This window comes from Rutidosis leptorrhynchoides, chromosome 11, assembly GCF_046630445.1.
Source record: "Rutidosis leptorrhynchoides isolate AG116_Rl617_1_P2 chromosome 11, CSIRO_AGI_Rlap_v1, whole genome shotgun sequence".
Classification (NCBI taxonomy): domain Eukaryota; kingdom Viridiplantae; phylum Streptophyta; class Magnoliopsida; order Asterales; family Asteraceae; genus Rutidosis; species Rutidosis leptorrhynchoides.
In genome coordinates this window covers 153,704,598-153,712,147 of record NC_092343.1, presented here as the reverse complement: position 1 = coordinate 153,712,147, position 7,550 = coordinate 153,704,598, and positions in this window count along the sequence as shown.

The window sequence follows — 7,550 nt, the reverse complement described above, 5'->3', positions numbered from 1 at the left end:
AGCCCGCGGTGTTACTACGACGGCGTAAATCCCGTTTTACAGTGTTTTTCGTGTTTCCAGGTTTTAAATCATTAAGTTAGAATATCATATAGATATAGAACATGTGTTTAGTTGATTTTAAAAGTCAAGTTAGAAGGATTAACTTTTATTTGCGAACAAGTTTAGAATTAACTAAACTATGTTCTAGTGATTACAAGTTTAAACCTTCGAATAAGATAGCTTTATATGTATGAATCGAATGATGTTATGAACATAATTACTACCTCAAGTTCCTTGGATAAACCTACTGGAAATGATAAAAATAGATCTAGCTTCAAAGGATCCTTGGATGGCTTGAAAGTTCTTGAAGCAGAATCATGACACGAAAACAATTTCAAGTAAGATTTTCACTCGAAATAAGATTGTTATAGTTATAGAAATTGAATTAAAGTTTGAATATGATTATTACCTTGTATTAGAAAGATAACCTGCTGTAAGTAACAAAGGTTTCTTGATCTTGGATGATTAATTGGAATGGATTTAGAAAACCTGGAAGTAAACTTGCAATCTTGGAAGTATTCTTGATTTTATGAAACTAGAACTTTTGGAATTTATGAAGAACACTTAGAACTTGAAGATAGAACTTGAGAGAGATCAATTAGATGAAGAAAATTGAAGAATGAAAGTGTTTGTAGGTGTTTTTGGTCGTTGGTGTATGGATTAGATATAAAGGATATGTAATTTTGTTTTCATGTAAATAAGTCATGAATGATTACTCATATTTTTGTAATTTTATGAGATATTTCATGCTAGTTGCCAAATGATGGTTCTCACATGTGTTAGGTGACTCACATGGGCTGCTAAGAGCTGATCATTGGAGTGTATATACCAATAGTACATACATCTAAAAGCTGTGTATTGTACGAGTACGAATACGGGTGCATACGAGTAGAATTGTTGATGAAACTGAACGAGGATGTAATTGTAAGAATTTTTGTTAAGTAGAAGTATTTTGATAAGTGTCTTGAAGTCTTTCAAAATTGTATTAATACATATTAAAACACCACATGTATATACATTTTTAACTGAGTCGTTAAGTCATCGTTAGTCGTTACATGTAAATGTTGTTTTGAAACCTTTAGGTTAACGATCTTGTTGAATGTTGTTAACCCATTGTTTATTATAACAAATGAGATGTTAAATTGTTATATTATCATGATATTATGATATATAATATATCTTAGTATGATATATATACAGTTAAATGTCGTTACAACGATAATCGTTACATATATGTCTCGTTTCGAAATCATTAAGTTAGTAGTCTTATTTTTACATATGTATTTCATTGTTAATACACTTAATAATATATTTACTTATCATTTAACATAATTAACCAAGTGTATCAATATCTTAATATGATTCATATGTACCTAGTAAGACGTTGTTATAACGATAATCGTTATATATATCGTTTTCGAGTTTCTTAAATTAATAGTCTCATTTTTATGTATATAACTCATTGTTAAAATACCTAATGAGATATATACTTATAATAAAATCATGTTAATTATATATATAACCATATATATTTCATCATATAGTTTTTACAAGTTTTAACGTTCGTGAATCACCGGTCAACTTGGGTGGTCAATTGTCTATATGAAACCTATTTCAATTAATCAAGTCTTAACAAGTTTGATTGCTTAACATGTTGGAAACACTTAATCATGTAAATATCAATTTCATTTAATATATATAAACATGAAAAAGTTCAGGTCACTACACTACTGATCTTTTTAATCTGTAATTTAGTATTTGGATATTTCTGGAACATTAAGCAGTTTTATCTTAATGAATTGAGATACTCGGTATGGTCGCTTTCATTTATATCACTGTGTTCTATATTTGCATGTTTAATCCATGAATAATTGTTGATTATTCTAAATCTCCATAATCGATCATGTTATGGGAGTAACATGAATTAAGATTATTATGAAATTTTGTTTTATTCACTGATGGTGAATAGTTAACTAGTTGAGGCTAAAATTCATATGTATTCATTGATGATGAATATTGGAATGACCCAATCATGAGATTCATTACATGGATCATTGTCAATAGTGAATCTCATAATGATTATGTCTTTTTGTGTCCTTAGACCTGAGATGTATATGTTGGTTTTCGATTGTATGACATATTACACTTTGATATGGTTAAACGCTATCCTGAACAAGGTAGTTATAAAGGCCATCATTGGGTATGATGTGAAGTACATGACGAACGCATATAATCAAAATGGGATTTATTCCTCTATGTGAGAGTATGATACCACTGGGCCCCTCGATGAAAATGAATGGATATTTACACGGACACGGCCGTGTCCAAGCTATATTGATTGATGATCAATTCTAACTTGGTGATCACATTCAGTCTTTCTAGATCGAAAAACATAATTGATTGACAAATGAGAATGACTAGATCCATGTCTCATGTCAACTTGGTATCGGCAATAAAGGGATATTAGACACTTAATCATTAAATCATTTTTAATAATGGTAGTTCGTTTAGTTGAAACAAACACTTGTATATTTTCGAGGGCATTGACGTGTTACTAGACACCTATATATGTCTGTATAGTTTTCTAGATGTTATCTCATGCACAAGTGGGAGTTTGTTGACTTAATATGCACGTCATAACACAAAACTTTACTACCGCTTATATACGAGTCTATGTGGTCACACACTTTAGCATTTAGACACCATTTATTATATATTGTTGATATATAATTATAACCAATAGCTCGAAAGGTACAATTTAATTAAATATGATTTAATTAAATATATAAATATATAATGTGCCGTTAAACCACAAATTATTGAATGGGCTTATTATTTTATTTAGGGTTTAAATCAAATAATATATAATATATATGCCCATCGTCGTTTTCATATATACATCGAAATACATAATTTATAAAATGGGGTTGTTTTGGTTTTTGTCATGACACAGAATGGAACAAAAAAAGGGTTTTCAAGAAAACTAAAAAGGGGCAATCAACTACCAAAATGTGATGAGACGGCGCCAAAGAAAATATTTTTTTTTTTTTTTTGAAAAGCCAATCAACATTTTATTATCTCTATCAATTTAATTACAATACTTGGACACTTATTTGGCCCATTTCGGAAAAACTCAATAGCAGAAAGCTATGAGCCAATTAAATGTTGGCAATCAACTATCAAAGAAAATATTTATTCTGTGAGCATTTGTGAAAAGAAAAGGAATTATAGTATTGTGGTTGTTGTCCACGTATAGAAGAAAGAAACAATGTGTTTCTTTTATATCTCAATTTATTAGATACATACAATATCTTAGTTCCTTTTCTTTTGGCAGACAAGAAGCAAATAAGCAAAAGGGTTTTGTTTTATTTCTCTAAATTTGTCAGATACAGTAACATTGTTTTGGGTTATACGGACTAGCATTCGATTGATGTTGTTTGACGTGTTTGTGGATCAACCATAGAGATATTCATACACTTTGAATATATGTTTCAATCTATACGTGGACAATTGTTTCTACCGTTCTTGCATCGCTCGCTAAAGGTATATCTAAACTCCACTTTGTAAATTTATTAGTTGACAATTATTAGTGGTGTAATTGGATCTTGATGGAAACCCTTAATCGTGTGAAAGTTTATGATTAAATAAATGATGTTTATTTTAATGATAATAAAAATAAAAGATGTTTATTTTAATGTTCCGCTCCGTTTAAGAAATTTAAAAGTCCACACGATTTTCCTTTAATAATCATATTTATTACTTTGTGGATGTTAAGAGGTTACAATTTACAGCCTCGTATTGATAAGAATTTAGTAGCATATCGATTATCGATTATAAAAATTACCACCCGCTTTATGTGTGTTTAAAAATAAAATGATTATTATATGATATTCAAAAATTATATGTACATAAGCAAATGGGTTGTAGAACATACTGTTCGATGTGATTCTATAGCTTGCAGCTGTAATATTCAATTAATCAGATGTTTGATGTTTGAGAGGGTATCAACAGATAAAAGGACCAATAGTGGAGAAAAAGCAGAGGTTTTTTGTTGAATTCGAGCAAAAGTCTCAAACTACATTCAATAGAATAAAGTAAATTGGTAAACCTTTTTCACTCTTTTGACAGTATTCGGATTGGAATGATGTTTCAATGTTTGTATTTGAATTTTAGATGTTTGTTGGCTGTTAGTAATTGGAAAAATATATATCCCGATCAGTTAACGAAGAATTTCATCAAGTCATTTCATTGAACACTTGGTTAGGAGGGAATTCTTGGTGGCGATACGGACCGTAACGGGGATTCCTTTTTACGATTCGGACCATGATCGAGAATTCTGGTCGCAATCTAGTGTGACAAAGATTTACTTTTCGCAATAGTCATAACCGGATCCCGATATCTTAAGAATTAGCAATATAATACAGAACAACTCCTGCATATACATTAATTGTATTGATAATTCGATTGTGTCGGTAAATGAAGGCTATTTAACGTTGTTAAGTCATTGGATGTTTGGAAGAAATGAGATGGTAGGCGGTGACCAGGTTACTATTACTGTTGAAGGATATGGAATTCTTAATTGGAAGAAACCGGCAATTACAGTCGCTATCACAGATATATCGATATTGAAATCGATACCGTATCATCATGGCATTCCATCCGAAAGCCGTTATTTTAGTCGCTATCACAGATATAGAGGTGGAACCTTTTATTTTCAAAGTACTTAGTTTTTGTTTATTATTTTATTTCCAAGAACATCACAAATAGACACAGTATCATGAGAATATATTCAACTGGCTGAAACCACAACAAATAATATATGTATTACGTTTAGTGTTTTCTTCTTTTACATCAGAAAATGAAGTGTCCTTTAGAGCTTTCTTCAAAAGGAAGTCTAACGTACTTATTCAAGCCATAAGGTATGCTTTTTGACACCCAAACATCTGTCTCATGCATACTAACCAAACACAACGAATATGTATGTTTAATTGATCAGATTTCTTACTTTGAAGTGTAAGATTTAGAGTGATAATGATATTCAGCTCTTATCATTGCACTATGATCAAATTAGGAATGCAGCTCCAAACTCTATTAGAATAAAAGCTATTTGAATGGGGTTTTTTAGTTTTCGAATCGAATTGAATTACTGATAATTGTTAGAATATATATATCGATTAACATTCTAAATCTTGAACTTTGATTATGTTTACTTATTATGGGTTTGATGAATGATGATATGTTTAGGTAGATTATTGTTAAGTTGGTTTGGCTAAAGGACCTCTAAAGATTATATTTGAGGAGTTACAGCGAGTTTGCTGGTCAAGTTATGACTTGAGGGTTCCTGTATGTTATTATTATCTCTAGGGACTTATATTCTAAATATTATTTTTCTTTCATATCTTTTATACATGACTAGTATTATTGTTCTTCATGTATTCTTTATTTTACCAACTTTGTTAAGGCCTTCTGTTTGAATTCATCTTAGTGATGAACTTATTCAGGTTGATTATATGTTCTTGTGGGTTCTGTTATGATTGCAGGTGGCAAGCACATGATTTACTTGTAATCTCAGTGTTTTCAATTAATTTCAAGAATTGGAAACTGTTTTGATTAATAACTCAGTTATTTCAAACTGAAAAGTGAGTATACAAATGCATATGAACATAGTTTTATACATAAAATGGCCTAACAGCTATTTCTAGTTTCAGTATGGATCCAATTATCATTTTGGAATCACTTTTACAAAAAAGGAAAATCTGCTAGTTCAAGAGCCGTTGACATTGCTGACTTTGCTGCCGTGATGCTGACTATGCTGTTGCCTTTGTTTCCTTGTGACCATCTATACTTCGATATGGTGAGAAAGAACTTTCTCTGATACAAAGTCAAATTACCATAAAAGGAAATTCAGGTATGTGCTCATTATGTTAATGTTCTTTAACACTCAGCTTGTGAAGTGCACGTAAAAGTTGGGTACAAACTCCGCCAATTCCATTTTATCATTTGTTCGGAGATATAAGTAGTAACAATAAGGTCAATTCTGTTTCAATTTCAACACTCTGTTCATATGCAACCACTTTCCTCCACTACCTATACAACCCGTAACTGATCCCCCACCACTGATTTCCAGCCAATGCACAATGCAATACGAAGAAAAAAGGTCAAATATGAAACGTTTTCTTGAAATTAAAGCATAATATGGCAACTTACTAGGTACGTGACTGATATATAGTTCAACTCGTTAATAATTATCGAAATTTTGTACATACACTCTGTCGAACACTTCGTTCAACTTGTGTAGAGAGTATTCATATTGGAATTGATGTTTTGATGTGTCTATTTGTATTTTTGATGTTCGAGTGTTCTTAGTAATTGGAAAAATATATTTCCCGATCGTTTGACAATGAATTTCATCGAACCATTTCATCGAACACTTGTTCAGAGGGTACTCTTACGGATTCCTGTTCACGATTTGGACTGTTACCTTGATTTCTGGTCGTGATCTGGCGTGACCAGAATTCCTATTCGCGAGAGTCATAACCGGATCCTGAAATCCTAGTCTTGTTGTGACCATTTCAGACTTTGTCTGATCTTAGTTGACCTATATTATCCTGAAACTATATAGTGAATGTAGGATACATAGAAGTGATACAAGTACGTTATTGATTTGTAGGTTAGTTATTGGATTGACTGATCTTTTATTATATTGTAACTAAATATGTAGGATACTTAGAACTTAGAAGTGATAAGAACAAACAAACAGTTGAAGGGTGTGTTTGGATGACCTCTTTTTGGAGCTTATAGGAGCTTTAAAAAGTACATCTTATGGTTTTTAATTTTTGTTTGGTAACAAAAAGAAAAAAAAATAGAGCTTATGAAAAGTAGAGCTTAAAAAAGCTTAAAAAATAAGCTACGAGCTTATGATATGTTAAATTACATAACTACCCATTGAATAATTATTTAATATATATTATGTTGTCCTTTTTAGTCAATTTATATAAGCTCCAACTCATCTACTTTGACAAACACTTATGAAAAGTAATAAGCTTTAGCTTCAAGTTTAAAAAATAATCTCCAGCTCCAGCTAGTTTCACGCAAAAACACCTGAAGTCTTAATTAAGATGAAATTTCATGTATATGGCTGTGAAGTTTCGTTTTGTCAACCTGTCCATAATGCAAGGATCGGAATAGAAAATAGTAATAAACATTGACCTGTAAAGTTTCATGATGTCCAACATCTCTTACAAATTTCTTTTCTAATTATCTTCGTGTCACCTTATATTTTATAAACACTGGCTGAATATTATCTTTGCATAGTTATAAAATTTATTCTCTGGACCTAAAAAAATTCTTTTAGTACATATGATCTTCAGGGAAAGTTTGTAAGTTACCAGACTATGGTTGTTATAGTATAAGGGTGAGCGATAGCATATAAGTTTATGCAAACTCTGTATTTTCTTCAAAGGTAGTATTAAAAACAACCATTTTCAAAGTTTCTTAGTTAATCTCAGGCA